This window comes from Parus major, chromosome 2 (assembly GCF_001522545.3).
Source record: "Parus major isolate Abel chromosome 2, Parus_major1.1, whole genome shotgun sequence".
In the NCBI taxonomy this organism is placed as follows: Eukaryota; Metazoa; Chordata; class Aves; order Passeriformes; family Paridae; genus Parus; species Parus major.
Window position 1 is genome coordinate 56,055,401 of NC_031769.1, and position 14,361 is coordinate 56,069,761.

General features: G+C 39.0%; 1 long non-coding RNA gene across 1 annotated transcript; it reads right to left on the reverse strand.

The window, feature by feature from the left end:
- Positions 1 to 1,846: 1,846 nt before the first annotated feature.
- LOC107214931 lies at positions 1,847 to 13,521 on the reverse strand. Its single transcript, XR_001525056.2, has 3 exons — positions 12,421 to 13,521; positions 3,538 to 3,695; positions 1,847 to 2,794 (listed from the first exon to the last, which is right to left on the reverse strand). It is a non-coding gene; the product is annotated as an uncharacterized LOC107214931 (long non-coding RNA).
- Positions 13,522 to 14,361: the final 840 nt, after the last annotated feature.

Here is a 14,361-nt window from a genome sequence, read left to right on the forward strand (position 1 = left end):
AGGCCAAATTTCTATCACAAGTATTCAAACGAAGCTATTCTTATTCCTTAAACAGTAGAAGTGAATTCATCAGCGAAGTGTGAAGTATGTGTATCCATGTTATTTCCTCCTTTGAGTGCAATAACAAAGACCTCTGCTTTCCTTCTACTCTTATTTACCCCCTTACTTCATTTATCTGCTGTGTTTTTTCGTTAGGTGGGTTTTACCTCAAGTTTCTCTTTTCCCTCTTTCTACCACTGCTTCTTACATCTCATTATTCATGTGTCTCCTGAGGTGAAAAAAGAAAGACAATTTCCATGTTAGAAAATTCCACATGATTTCAACTTTTGTTCTGGTAAATTACTGTCATCTTTCCCTCTCTCCACACTTCTCAAAAGTCTTGTTGTAGGGATCCATCATTTTGCATAGTATACTATCCATGCCTATGACATTGCACAGACCTGTTCCAGCATTACTTCCCTTTTTGGGTCTGCTCATCATTAATGACTTAGCTCAGGTGATGTGTGAAAGTCCTGATTCATCCTTTTATTGTTTTGTGATTATTCAGCTTTCCACCCTGCAGATACCTCTTTACCACTGATTTAAAACACACTGTTAGTGTATCTTACACCCATTACTCCAGTGGTTAGTATTTTATGGTTTGACTCACTTTTCAAACTGTTCTGTGATGGTAATTTTCATTCTTTTATCTTCACTCTGTGGGTGTTCCCCAGAACTCTTTTGTCACTTACCAACTCTGGCAACCTGCATTTTTATCTCCATTCATAGTACATGTTATCATTTGTCAGATGACATGCCATTGTATTCCTCTTGTCATTTTTTCTCCTTGTATATCTTTGATTTTTATCTTTGCTTTTTTCCCCTCTTGTTTTTCCACAGATGAAAAATGTCTTCCATAATTTTACTTACCTTAAAGCATATAGTTTCATGGCATATTGCCACATGGCACAGAGAAACCTGACCTATCTCTGAACACGGCAGCTCAGGGAGAACAGGAGGTGTGCAAGTGCAGATATTTTGCTCCTGATACCCAGCTTAGTTTAAGGGCAAGCTACAAGCCTACAAACTGTTGCACTATATATATACATATATATACACATATATGTATATGACATGTAAATGTAAGCTGTAGATACTTTGTCCCAGGCTTCTCATATCCCTCACCTGGCTCATGTTTCATCACTGGTGAGAGCTATAGGTATCTACACAAACTGCTACTAAGGTGACTGATGTAGGGTAATGGAACAGAAACTTACACTGTTCCTGGATTAAATACTTCCCACAAGCCTCAAACAAGTGATTTATTTGAGGGACCCTGTTGTGGTCCCTCATTTTTAGTGAGAGATTCACATCAGCTAGAATGTAAGTAAGGATGAGACTGTGAACAGTTTAAACATCAGACTGCTGGGATGACCCAGGTAAAATATTGCAGTCATTCCTAACTTCAGCTTTCTCCGACGAGAATTAATCCCAGTTCCATCTGGTAGTTAAGGAGGCCACACTTTTCAGGCTGGTTTCATGCTTTTTTACAGTAAATTTCTGTTTGTAGAGTCTGATCTCACATCTTTAGCTATGTCATACTAGCAGCACCAGTTTCCTTTCAGCTTTGCGTGTTCTTTATTCAACCATTGTCCAAAACATCTGTGTAATCTTTTCAGTATAGTATTTTTGCCTTCCTGTTTACATTTTTCACACTTGTTCTCAGTCTGTTTGTAATGACTTATTATTCCCATGCCGTTTGAAATCATTTCCCAAGGGCAAAAACTAGCTCAGAGAAACAGCAGGAGCTTCATCAGGAGCTTTTATTCAACAAATGCTAAAAAAAAATTGCGCAACTTTTTTGCTGTTTATTTTTTAATAGAGTACTCATAATTCAGCTAATTATTAAAATAATATTAAATTGCCACAAATTTTTATCTATTGTTATTTACAGACAAAATATCATATACAGAAATATCAATTACATTTAGAAGTCATTTAATACATTTATTATATGCATTATTCACATGTATACACATACAATTAATAGTACACTGACAGCCAACAGAGCTAATGACACAGAGTGTTAATTACCAGGTTTAATTGATACAGTTACAATTTTCATTGATAGAAACTCAGAGTCAAAACTCAAATTTGTGTGATTGCACAAACATGCACACAGTGCATGTTGTTTCACATAATGTTTTCAAGGAAGAAACAACATTTTCTTAGACTCCTATATAATCCAGTTCTTCTGTGCATAAAATTTTCATTGCCACTTGGATTGAAACTGTATTTTCCTACATTGCAAGGAGAAAAAACAATAGTGTAACAAAAGCAAAATCATGGATAAAAAGAAGACCATCATCCTTAAATATAGTTTTAGTATAAAAGACAGGTCTGACAAAGAAAAGTTAATTTCAAAAGCATGCTTATTTTTTCCAGGATGGTGGGACTGAACTAAATACAATACAGAGTGTTCTAGCTTTCCTGACATTAACTTTGCCTCATAGCTGGCTAATACATCCTTACAGAGTCAGCCAAGTTTCTCCTCATTCTTCTTTCACTGTTCTCTGTAAAATAGGGGTAATGCTAATTGCTTATATAATAGAGCTAGTAAGGATGCTGACGTGAATGCTTTGTGCTAACAATATTTTGACCCAAGCACTATATTAAATACTATAATCAATACAACTGCCAATATCTCCACTAAGTATTTTTCTGTGCTTTTTCAGAAAGACAGGTGTCTTCCAGGTCATTTACACCATGCATACATCAGATGAAAGTCATGGTAGGCTGGGAAAGTTTCTCCTGTCTGGAAAAGAAAAAATATCACACACAAACTCACCCAGAGAACTATAGTTAGTCAGTGTAAGTCAAGATCATAGAGCAGATCCTCCTAGAAATTACTCTAAGGCACATGGAAAATAGGGATTAGTGACTGCCAACATGCCTTCACTAAGGGCAAACCATGGCTGGCAAATTTTGTGACCTTCTACAATGGGATTGCAGTATTGGTGGATAAGGGGGAGTGGCTGATACAATCTACCTGGCCATGTGCGAAGCACTCAATACTATCACACATGATATCCTTGGCTCTAAAATGGAGAGACAAGGATCTGACAGCTAGAGGACTCCATGGATAAGGAGTTGTCTAGATCCTCACACTCAAAGAATTCCTGTCAATGACTCAACATCTGGGTGGAAAGCAGTAATGAGTATTGTCCCTCGGGTCCATACTGGGACCAATATTGTTAATGTGTTTGTCAGGAATATGGACTCTGGGACTGAGAAGACGCCCAGCAAGCTTCTTGGAGACACTAAACTGAGCAATCTGGTTGATACTCCAGAGGGAAGAATACAGAAAGACCTTGAGAGGCTTGAGACATGGGCCTGTGAAACTTCATGAAGTTCAGAAAGGTCAAGTGTAAGGTCCCACATTTGTATCGGGGTAATCTCTGGGCAGGGCAATAAGAGAATTGAGAGTGGCCCTATGAAGAAGGACTTGGGGGAGCAGGTGAATGAGAAACTGAACGTTAACCAGCACTGTGCACTTACCACCCAAAAATCCAACTGTATTCTGGGCTGCATTAAAAGCAGTGTGTCAAGCAAGTCAAGGGAGGTTTTTCTGCTCCTCTATCTACTCTGCTTTGGTGAGACCACATCCAGAGTGCTGCATCCAGCTCTGAGGTCCCCAGCACAGGAAAGACATGGACCTGTTTGGGCAAATCCAGAGAAAGGCTGGAGCATTTCTCCTATGAGGATAGGCTGAGAGATTTGGCTGTTCAGCCTGCAGAAGAGATGACTCCAGGGAGACTTTATAAAGCTTTTCAGTACCTAAAAGCAGCCAACAGGAAAAATAGGAAAGGACTCTTTATGAGGAAGTGTAGTGACAGGACAAGGAGTAAAGGGTTTTAAGTGGGAGAGGGCACACTTAGATTAGATATTAGGAAGAAATTCTTTACAGTGGGGGTGGTGAGGCACTGCACACATTGTCTAGAGAAGTTGTGGATTCCCATCCCTGTTATTGTTCGAGCACACTGGATTGTGTGCTGAACAACCTGGCCTAGTGTAAAGTGTGTCTGCCCACAGCACTAGAAGTAGGTGACCATTGAAACTAGAAGGTCTTTAAGGTCCCTTCCAACCCAAACCACTTTATTGTTCTATTCTATGTTTATAATTACTCAAGAGGCAGAAAAGAGTTACTTAAATGTGCAAACACAGATACTATGCTTTCTGAAAGTTTCTGGAAGAATATGCTGCAGGCATGTTGTCAGCTTCTAAAGAGACATGAAAATCTTGTTTAGAAAGTTGAATAATTCAGTTTTACTCTAGACTAAAGCACATAGACCTTTTTTTTAATGTTACAATAGCATTGTGAGAAAGTGTTTAGAATTTTTTTTCTTCTATAGTGCTAGAAGTCAAAGTCTGCTGGCCTGCAGCAGTTCGTCAAACACACTTGTTCCCTTTTATTAAGACCTATAAGAGAGCTACAAAGTTGTGAAACATTAAAAAGAGTATTATTCACTTCTTTTTTTTTGAGATTGCAAATGGGAAGACACTTTCCCATATTCAAAGAGAAAAAGGTAACTTCTTCCATGCCCCACATACCACAGGAATCTCATGGAATGAAACTCACCCCCTGCTCTAGTCTTGAAGTCAGCAACCAAGGCACCCCTTACAGCATGCAAGTAAGAGGAAAAAGACAACAACTCCTAGAAAGGCAGCAGATTTTTAATTTAAAATTCTTTTTCAGAAACGTCAATCTATATAGAACTGATTTATTTTAAAGGCTTTCTTCCTTTCTCCTCCTCAAATTCCACTTTATTACTGCAAAAAGTTCTTTACATGCATATGGGAAAGAAGGGAGAAGGGATCAACTAAAGAAATTATCTTTTTTCATCTTTGAGGTTTTAAGCAAATTTCACAAGAAAGTAAATATACTGCAAAGCATTTGCTAAGAACTAGCTAGATGGAAGCAGGCAAGTGCTAACTAGTTTTATGACATTTTCATTCTGTGGAAAAGCAGTGAGGATGAGGATATTTACCACCATGGAAGGAATGAGTAGTTATTTTTACATCCAGATATCTAGGAACAGTTAGACTCAGTAATATATAGTGGCAAAGACAGCTTCCTTAATCTAGTATATATTTTCTAATCAGATTATATTGTGCACAGCAAATTCCCTTGACTCCTTCAAAAACTGTACAGAAACATCAATGAGCCAAGATATTCAGAGATCTGTTTAATTAATTTGAAATGCCTAATTTTGGAGACGTATTATCCATAAAAGGTGATACTAAACAGATTTAGTAAGTATACAAATGAATAACTGCAGGGATGATAGACTGCTGTGATAAAGTCCTAATGTCAGAGAGCTTTTTCCTTCATTGCTTTACCCAACAGCTGAATCATTCTCCCCAGCCTGAATATTTCTGAAGGAATATGTCAGGTGAGCAATACCAAGCCAGGTATCAGGCATTTCAGCTGTGCTGCTTGACTCCTGATAGATGATCATCAACAGAACAAGATGGGAAATAAATGCAGATTTGCACTGTTCAGCATACCTTGTGCTGATTTGGCTGCATATTTTCACTGCAATATATAGGGGTTGCTCACTACAGAGACTCTAGTCTCACAAATATCCATGGGACTCTGAGCAAAACAGAAATCAAATAAGTTATTGGAGAGAATTTTGCAGGTAATAGACAAAGGGATAGCAATAACAGCATTTCCACATAAAAATAAAACCTGAGAAAACAGCACCCTTCTCCACAACCTGTCTTTCATTCTTTTATGTTTCCTCCCTCCTTAAACATATGCAGTTTTTAAACCCAGCAGACCAGTCTTTCACAATGTAAAGTGAATGGAATTCTGCTATTTTCTGGCAACCAGATATATAACAGTGTCTTTTTCTCAGTCCCAGGTTAGAAAAATTGCAATAAACAACAGAAGATTCAGTGATACTGCATTGTGGTACATAGCAGGTGGGTTATCTGCAGTGTCAGCTCTGGCAATATGTCTTCATAGCTGCTTGTTTTACTTCACCCAATAATCATCCATCTGTGTCATGAAAGTTATTAAGAATGTTTCACAGGATTATACAGAATCAAACAATCTGACTTTAACTGCTTTCATCCAGCCTAAACTTTTGTGAAGGATTTCTCGTGCTTACATACAGTGCTTTGATGCATTACAGTCACGTTTGTTGCTCTTGGCACAAGCTTTGATGGGAAGGCAATTTGACCCCTGCCTTCACAATATGCTGTAATGTTTCTTCTCAAAGGAATCAACTTTATTGTCATGCTATTTTGTATGCAAATGACAACAGTGTCCATAAAAGGCAGCAGTTCTACTCTTTCACCCTGAAAGTATTATAACTTTATTTTTTAAATTCTATTTTAATAAAGTTTTTAAAAATTATATAGGCAGGATCTCCCCACAAATAAAGATGATAGTGTTTTGCAGAAGTTCCTAATGTGAAATGGAACAAACACTGGAAAATCTTGTTTCTTTATCCTTTGCAGCAATTAACCCCAACTCATGACACATCAAATTGTCATTTTTCTGTGCCATCAGGAATAGCTCAATCCTTAAGACAATCAGTCATCTGCAGCTACTGATTTTTACAATAATTATTAATATTTGTGGAGCAGATTGGCAAAAATAAAAAATATTTTTATAAAAGAACAAAACAAAAAGCAATTAAAGATACAAAATCCCATCAGCAACATTTTCAGGATCATAGAATAAACTAGGTTGGAAAAGACCTCTGGGATCATTGAGTCCAACCTACTAGAACATGGCACTGAGTGCCACATCCAGTTATTAAACACTTCTAGGGATGGTGACTCCACCACCTCCCAGGGCAGCCCATTCCAATGCCCAATCACTCCTTCTGTGAAGAACTTCTTGCTAATGTCTTCCCAAACCTCCCTGGTGCAGCTGAAGACTGTGTCCTCTTGTCCTGTCACTGGCTACCTGGAGAAAGAGACCAACCCCCACCTGGCTACACCATCCTTTCAGGCAGCTGTGGGGAGTGGTAAGGTCTCTGCCCTGAGCCTTCTTTTCTCTTGACTTAATACTCCCAGCTCCTTCAGCTGCCCCTCATAGGACTTGTGTTCCAGACCCTTCACCAGCCTTGTTGCCCTTCTCTGGACATGCTCCAGCATCTCAACATCCTTCCTAAACTGAGGGGCCCAGAACTGGACACAGCTCTCAAGGTGTGGCCTCACCAGTGCTGAGTTCAGGGGAAGAACCACTTTTCTTTTTCTGCTGGCCTCACTGTTCCTGATACAGGCCAGGATGCCATTGGCCTTGGCCACATGGGCACACATGATGGCTCATGTTCAGTCTGCCATCAATCAGTACCCCCAGGGTCCCTTTCTGCCTGGCCTCTGTCCAGCCACTCTGGACTCAACCTGTAATGCTGCAGGGAGTTGTGACCAAAGCGCAGGACCCAGCATATGATCTGTTAAACGTCACATTGTTGGATTTGGCCATTTAATCCAGCCTGTCCAGAGTCCTCTGCAGAGCTCTCCTACCCTCCAACAGATTGATATTCACTACCAACTTAGTGTCATCTGCAAATTTCCTAATGGTGGACACAATCCCCTCATTCAGATCATCAGTAAAAATATTAAACAGGACTGGGCCCAACATAGATCTTTGGGGAATCCCACTAATCACTGCCACCAGCTGGATGCAGCACCATTCACCACCACTCTCTGGGCCCAGCCATCCAGCCAGCTCTTAACCCAGTGAGCAGTGCACCTGTCCAATCCATGGACTGCCTGATTTTCCAGGATTATTCCATGGGAGATGGCGTCAAAGACTTTGCTGAAGTCAAGGTAGACAACATCCACAGCTTTCCCCTCATCCACCAGGCAGGTCACCTGGTCATAAAAGGAGATCAGGTTGGTCATGAAGGACCTGCCTCTCCTAAACCCATGCTGGCTGGGTCTGATACCCTGGCCATCCTGTAGGTCCCATGTGATCACATTTAAGATGAGCTGTTCCATAACTTTTCTGGGCACCAAGGTCAGGCTGAATGACCTGTAGTTTCCTGGTCCTGCTTACAGTCTTTCTTAAGAATGGGCATCACATTGGTCAGATTCCTGTCATCTGGGACCTCCCTGGTTAGCCAAGATTGACAGTAAATGATGAAGAGCAGCTTGGAGTAGCTCCCTCAATGCCCTAGGATGGATCCCATCTGGTCCCAAAGACTTATGAGTATCTGAGTGGCTCAGCAGGTCACTAACTGCTTCCTTCTGGATTACAGGGGAACTATTCTGGTCCCTATTCTCATCTACTAGCTCAGGGCAGGACACTTCTGACTCCTGCTGAGCTTCTCTCAGGGTTGGAAGGGTATAACTCCACCAGTCTATTTCTCTTCCACTCTCCCTAATACTCCTGAGCCTTTCCACTTCTTCCTTAAGTTTTGCCACCAGAGTGGATCATTCACCTGCACACATCACATGCCAGTGTCTTTTGCACTGTCCTCCAGTACTAGCAGCAAGCTCAGACACTCCCTGCTGCCAGTGCCCTGGACAGCTGGGTCCTCCTTGGAGCATTCTGCCTGGGTTAGAACACTCTTGCTGCAATATCAGCAATGGCTTTTTGACCATTTGTAAACCATTGATGGATCTAGTGAAGTTGGGGAAAAAACAGACCAAAACAGCCAAAACACCACAAGCTCCTAATGCACAACCTACCACCAGGAGCCAGAAGGGTGGAGGAGCATTTCCTGCACTGCCACACCACACTCCTGCTCCTCATGCTCCCTGTAGCCATTTAAATCTCCTCTCAATGGCCCTAGAACTGCCCCTTGCTCACATGATAAGAAGTTCAAAGTGAAAAATACAGGAATAGGTTGCAATTTCAATTACGTAAAATACAAGTTTTGGAGTTAAAAATTGAAGAGGTCAGAAACAAATTTGAATTGGGATCATCTGCACAGGACACTGCTACTTTGGTAATTCATGGTCCCACTGTTGATTAGCTGATACTCTCCATGGAAACAAAACTTGATACTATCAGTCAAAGCAACATTCTGACCTCATAATTTCTTACTTTATCAAGTCCTTTTTATGTTATGAAGTTGCTTAAAACTCTATTCCCTGGTACTTAAATCAGTGTGAATGAATAGATAACCCTAAATTTTCTTTGCACGCAGTTTTCTAAAAGAGGATCTTAAAATAACTGAGTAGTGGTTTCAATTGATTTGGTATGATTTAAATACCTCTATTTATTTTAACCATGTATACAGCCAAGAAGTCTTTATAGAAACTGACTTCCCTAATACAGAAGAATCTTCCTCTGCATATAAATACAGCACAAAGCCTAAGATGCTACATCAAAAATAGCAAATGCTGAACCAATAAATGTTTCAAAAGTTCACTATTATGTCAACATCCAACTCACAAGTATCTGACTTTTCAGCACAATTTGCCATCTTCCAGAACAAATATGCTGGCAACTTCTCATTGAAGAGGAATAAATCATTCTTCACAATTTCATTTGATCATTTCACTCAATTTGCTATCAAGTAGTACAGAGTCACTTTTAGCTCTGTAACTGACAGTGAATTTCACGCACTTCCTCTGACTTCTGCAACCTCACAGCTCCAAGCACTTTCTCCCAGAAAAATCTGGGTTTCTTAGCCAGCCTTCCTCTTACTTCCCTTGCTTGCACTTCTTAAAGTGCTTCCTTGTGGAAACTGTCAGGCTCCTCCAGGTTTCCCAGTAGGAAGATTTATAAATCCTTAGAAGCCTTCTCCAGAGCAGCCTCCCATCCCCACAGCCACTGGCCAGGGAGATGGGCCAGTCCAGGTAGTCATGAATCTGCCTCCTTCAAGGCACAAAAGCCATTGCTTTAAGCTCTGACATCAGTCTGCATCAACTAACAGACAATGTTTGTTCCCAAAAATAAAGCAAATAAAATAGAAGAAGCAGACCAATTTCCCTCCTCTAAACTCCTCTCATTTTAACACCAGAGACACGAACACACTGTCCCCTATACAACCCTAGAAAAAATATTTCCATACACTTTTCTATTACCTGTACATTGCTCTACTCTTCTCAATGTGACAGACTCACCAAGGACCTCTTCTCATCAGGCACACCCAGGTGCCAGTATCAGAGGAGGAATCGTTCCCTCAAAAAGTATTGCCTGGTGCCACCAAAGATAGATAACTAAACATCTCACTAGTACAAAGATTATACAAAAAAAAATGTGAGAAAGGTTAGAAAAAGGTCACAAACAAATCCACAATCAACCAAATAAACCTAATAAAAAAGCAAACAAACAAACAAACAAAAAACAAAATGAAACAAAACAAAAAAACCCAAACACACGCACACCAAAAAAACCCAAACAAGCCAAACCAAAAAACCCCAACAAACAACCAGGTGCTGCCATGCAAGAGTTGTACATTTTTAATTTAAATTCAGCTCAGTACCACCATCCTTTTCTGATGTTCTGGTGCCTTTCAGTGTCCAAACAGACAGCTGAGGGTTTCTACCAGGAGAATGTATCCTCAGCTGACATGAAAGCAGCATCTGTGACCCGAATGTATGAGGGAGCATTGCCAACTCACAACCTTGAGAATTATAGGCAGCTGCTTCCATGGACTTCATGCCCTTCTGCACTTAAACACATCCAAATTTTAAGCCTGTAATTCATGATAACCTCTCCTGGGGGCCTTGCCTGTTCTTCTGCCCATAGTCAACCTGCTAGCAACTATCCAGTCTGACTGAAATTAAATAAAAGGCATGCAAATGTTCTGAACTACAAAGAATAACAGTGCTGAGGAAATATGCTTCAACCGAGGTATTATTTACTCAGAATCCAGAATGTCAACTGAAACTTTTTAATTCTTACCAATCAACCTGTGACTAAATCCTTAAATATTTGCATTTTAAATCTATATTTATATTAATTACCTGATTTGGCTCAAGATAGTACATAAACACCTGCCACTTCATTTTTTATTAGAGTATTTTTTTATTTCAAACAAAGTGTTGGATCCTTTTCCAATGTGGTGGATTTACAATCTGAAATTTAACTTTCCACTGAAATCTCCATATAGCACACAATTTTCATTAATAGAAATAATGCAGAAACTAAAATTAGTATCTCATAATTTAGAAAGCTTTTAATATTCTTCCCTGTGCTGCAGTAAATTGAGTTATGGAATGATTATTTTATTTTGTGGAATATCAGAGCTAATTAATGCTTCACTGTACAACAAGTATTAAATTATACATGTATTTTAGCCTTTAGAAATACTTCAGTTTGTGGCTTCCTTCCCACGCCACTAACTTATGCTAGGCTACAATGCTTTTAGGCATAGGCTTCCTTAAAAAATGGTGTGTTTTTCCAGGTACAAATACTGTAATACTGGTAAATCTATATATTGGTTTAGTTTTGGGGTTTTTAAAAACACTGTAGAGTTCTTTCTGAAAGGAGTGTATAAAATACAAGCCTTCTAGACTTAATGTGTCACTCCTAAAGCTCAAAATTATTGAAGTTTATAAATAAAGCAACAGACCAGAATTAATTTACTGTTCATAAATGCAGAATCATACAATGTGGGATTACAAAGAGGAAGGACCAAGTCTTTCACCTTTCAAATTCTAAGAATCCAATAAGCAAACCTTACTGAAGTGGTACTGTCTTGTAAATCAGCCTCCTACTACAAGCTTCTGCAAGTCTGGTTTGGGCTTTTTTTCCCATACCCATTTAACCCAAAGCTAAAACAGCAAATAAAATAAAGCATTATATAGTTTTAAGGAGCATATCCATTCTTGCCAGAAACTGGATTGAGAAAATTCACTGGTTTATCATAAGCTACCAGAAGTGTTAAAAAGTTAAAGGTTTAGAGATAATTAGAGATCTATATCTGATCGGTCCCATTAATCCAAAAATGTCAGTCTAACGTAATTCCCTTGGCTGTATGAACTCCCTGCTGTTCCTAAGAAAACATATTTTTTAAATCCTCTGTTTTAAAATGTACCATACTTTTTGTGCTGGAATACACATGTTCATCCCAAAAGGCCCATTACAAACTGAATCCAATACTGATCCAACTAAAACATTATAGCCCCATTAACTAGAATGAAATACATTGATCTGAGCCCAGACAGGTCTCTAACGTTGTTGACTGCTTTGTTTTATTGGTGTGCAGGACATTTGAATTTCCACAATCTAGTCCAACAGACTAAAACTGAATTAGGATTCAATGTATGTTTGAACTACGATGGTGAAACATGTGAAGGCATCTATGATTTTGTATTTGTTTCTCTTCTTAAAAAAGAAAAAAAATCAGACCAACAACACAAATAAATTTGAGATTGGGGGATATATTAGGTAAATAAATAGCATTTCTTTTCTCTGCCTGTCCTTGCATTGAATCACAAAATACCAACTCAATTACTCACCACCACCTGAAATCAACTTTCACGCTGAGATTGCTGAAGTAACATGAGATCTGCTTCATTGTAACATCTGTGGTTCCAGCACATCCACGTAACTGAAAGCACAAAGTACCAGATCAGACTGAACAGCCCAGAACCGACACCAGGGTGTATAAATAAGATACTGGAATAAAAAGCCTATTTATGTTGTCTATCCATCTTTGGTGGCTTGAATATTGCAGTTTTGCTGACAAAAACTGCAATATTCAGTTTTTGTCTAAAAAGACATTTTTAGCTTAGCCAAAACCAAAGTTGAAGTACAATAATACTGTTTTTAAATATTGAAAGAAACATGTTGATAAATTATTTGTTTCTGTCTTTATGTCCAGACAGGTCTGGAAACAAAAATTGAAATCCCAGTATCTGTTTTTCCACAATGACAAATAAAAAAAACCACTTGGTATTATATTGTGTGCCATTATCAAAAATTATTTGAAAAAGTCACACTAATGCAACTCTAGCTAGCAACTGAGAAACACTTGTATTTGTTTGCACTCATAGTCTTTTAGCTCTCCTCCACCTTTTTTACTTCCCTAGACTAAACCAGCTGTACAATTTCCATCTCTTCTCATCAGCCAGGGTCTCATCAGTCACAGTTCTAGGCTGAACATGACCTTCTATGGTGTAGTAGGTACTCAGTATTCAGGTAGGGTGCCACAGGACTCTGTATACACGTTTTTTCATGTTTCTTTTAAACCTGTACCTCTCATTGCTTGAACAGCAAAGCAAGACGTCAGCATACGTCTTTATAACAGCCTGCTGTTCTCTCTCCAGAGAGGTATGCAGAACACGACAGGGACTAGCATCACCAAAGACATAACAAGCTGATTGTCTCATGGATCACCTTCTTCTCATCTACAGCCTCTGTTACAGGTATGAAATGTTAACATTGTTTATACTCGCCTTTTTGAAAAATTCTTCTTCTTCAACAGGAGGAGATGCTTCAGTCCATCATCTTAGTGGCCCTTCACTGGACTCTCTCCAGTATGTCCATATCACCCTTACCCTGGTGAGCCCAAACTGGACACAGCACTCCACATGTGGCCTCACCAGCACAGAGCAGAGGAAGAGGATGTCCTCCTCTGACCTGCGGACAGCCCAGGACACTCTTGGCTTCTGCTGCTGCAAGAGGGAATTTCTGCATGGTGGGCTCATTAAGTTACATTTAATTATTGTAATTCCTCAATATCTTTACTCCATTGAAAAATCATGAAAGGTTGCAGACTAGTGCACTTCTACTTATCAACAAAAGCCTTTCTTAGAGTAGGCAGAGAACCTGAAATGCCATGGGGGCTGTCTGTAAGGTGGAGCTTCTACACAAGCTACATGTACCACAAGGATATTCTGGTGCACAACAATCTGAATGTCACAAACACCTTGGACCTACATACTGCTTAGCAATATTTTAGCTGGGATTAAAAACATAATGAGTTGGTGCCTAATTTGTCCTTTACTTCATTTGTAAATGTTAGACTTTTAAAATTTGTTAGAGTTTTTGACATTTTAGACTTGTTGGCTTTTTGACATTTGTCAAATCCCACTCCAAAATAATTAGTTCTGCCAAATTTTAGCTTGCTCATTAATCTTATCTGAAGAATTTCTGCCATGTAAATAAAGAGGCTTATTATTTTAGAATTTTCAGTGGTGTATTACAGATAACCTTTATAAAATCATTGAGGCCATTTAGGAATATTAAGGACATTATTCATTCTGTAATATAGTTTAATAAGAAATTGTGACTTAATGGAAGCTTAAACGCTCTTTGGTAACCTATCTTGATGACTCAGAAATAAATGACCTTTTGTGAAACATCTCTGATGTAGTGTTCCATGGTCTGTTGTTATATCTAATGGTTTTGAGTCTAATGGAATGTAGTTCCAAAAATTTTTAGGTTAAAAATCTCAG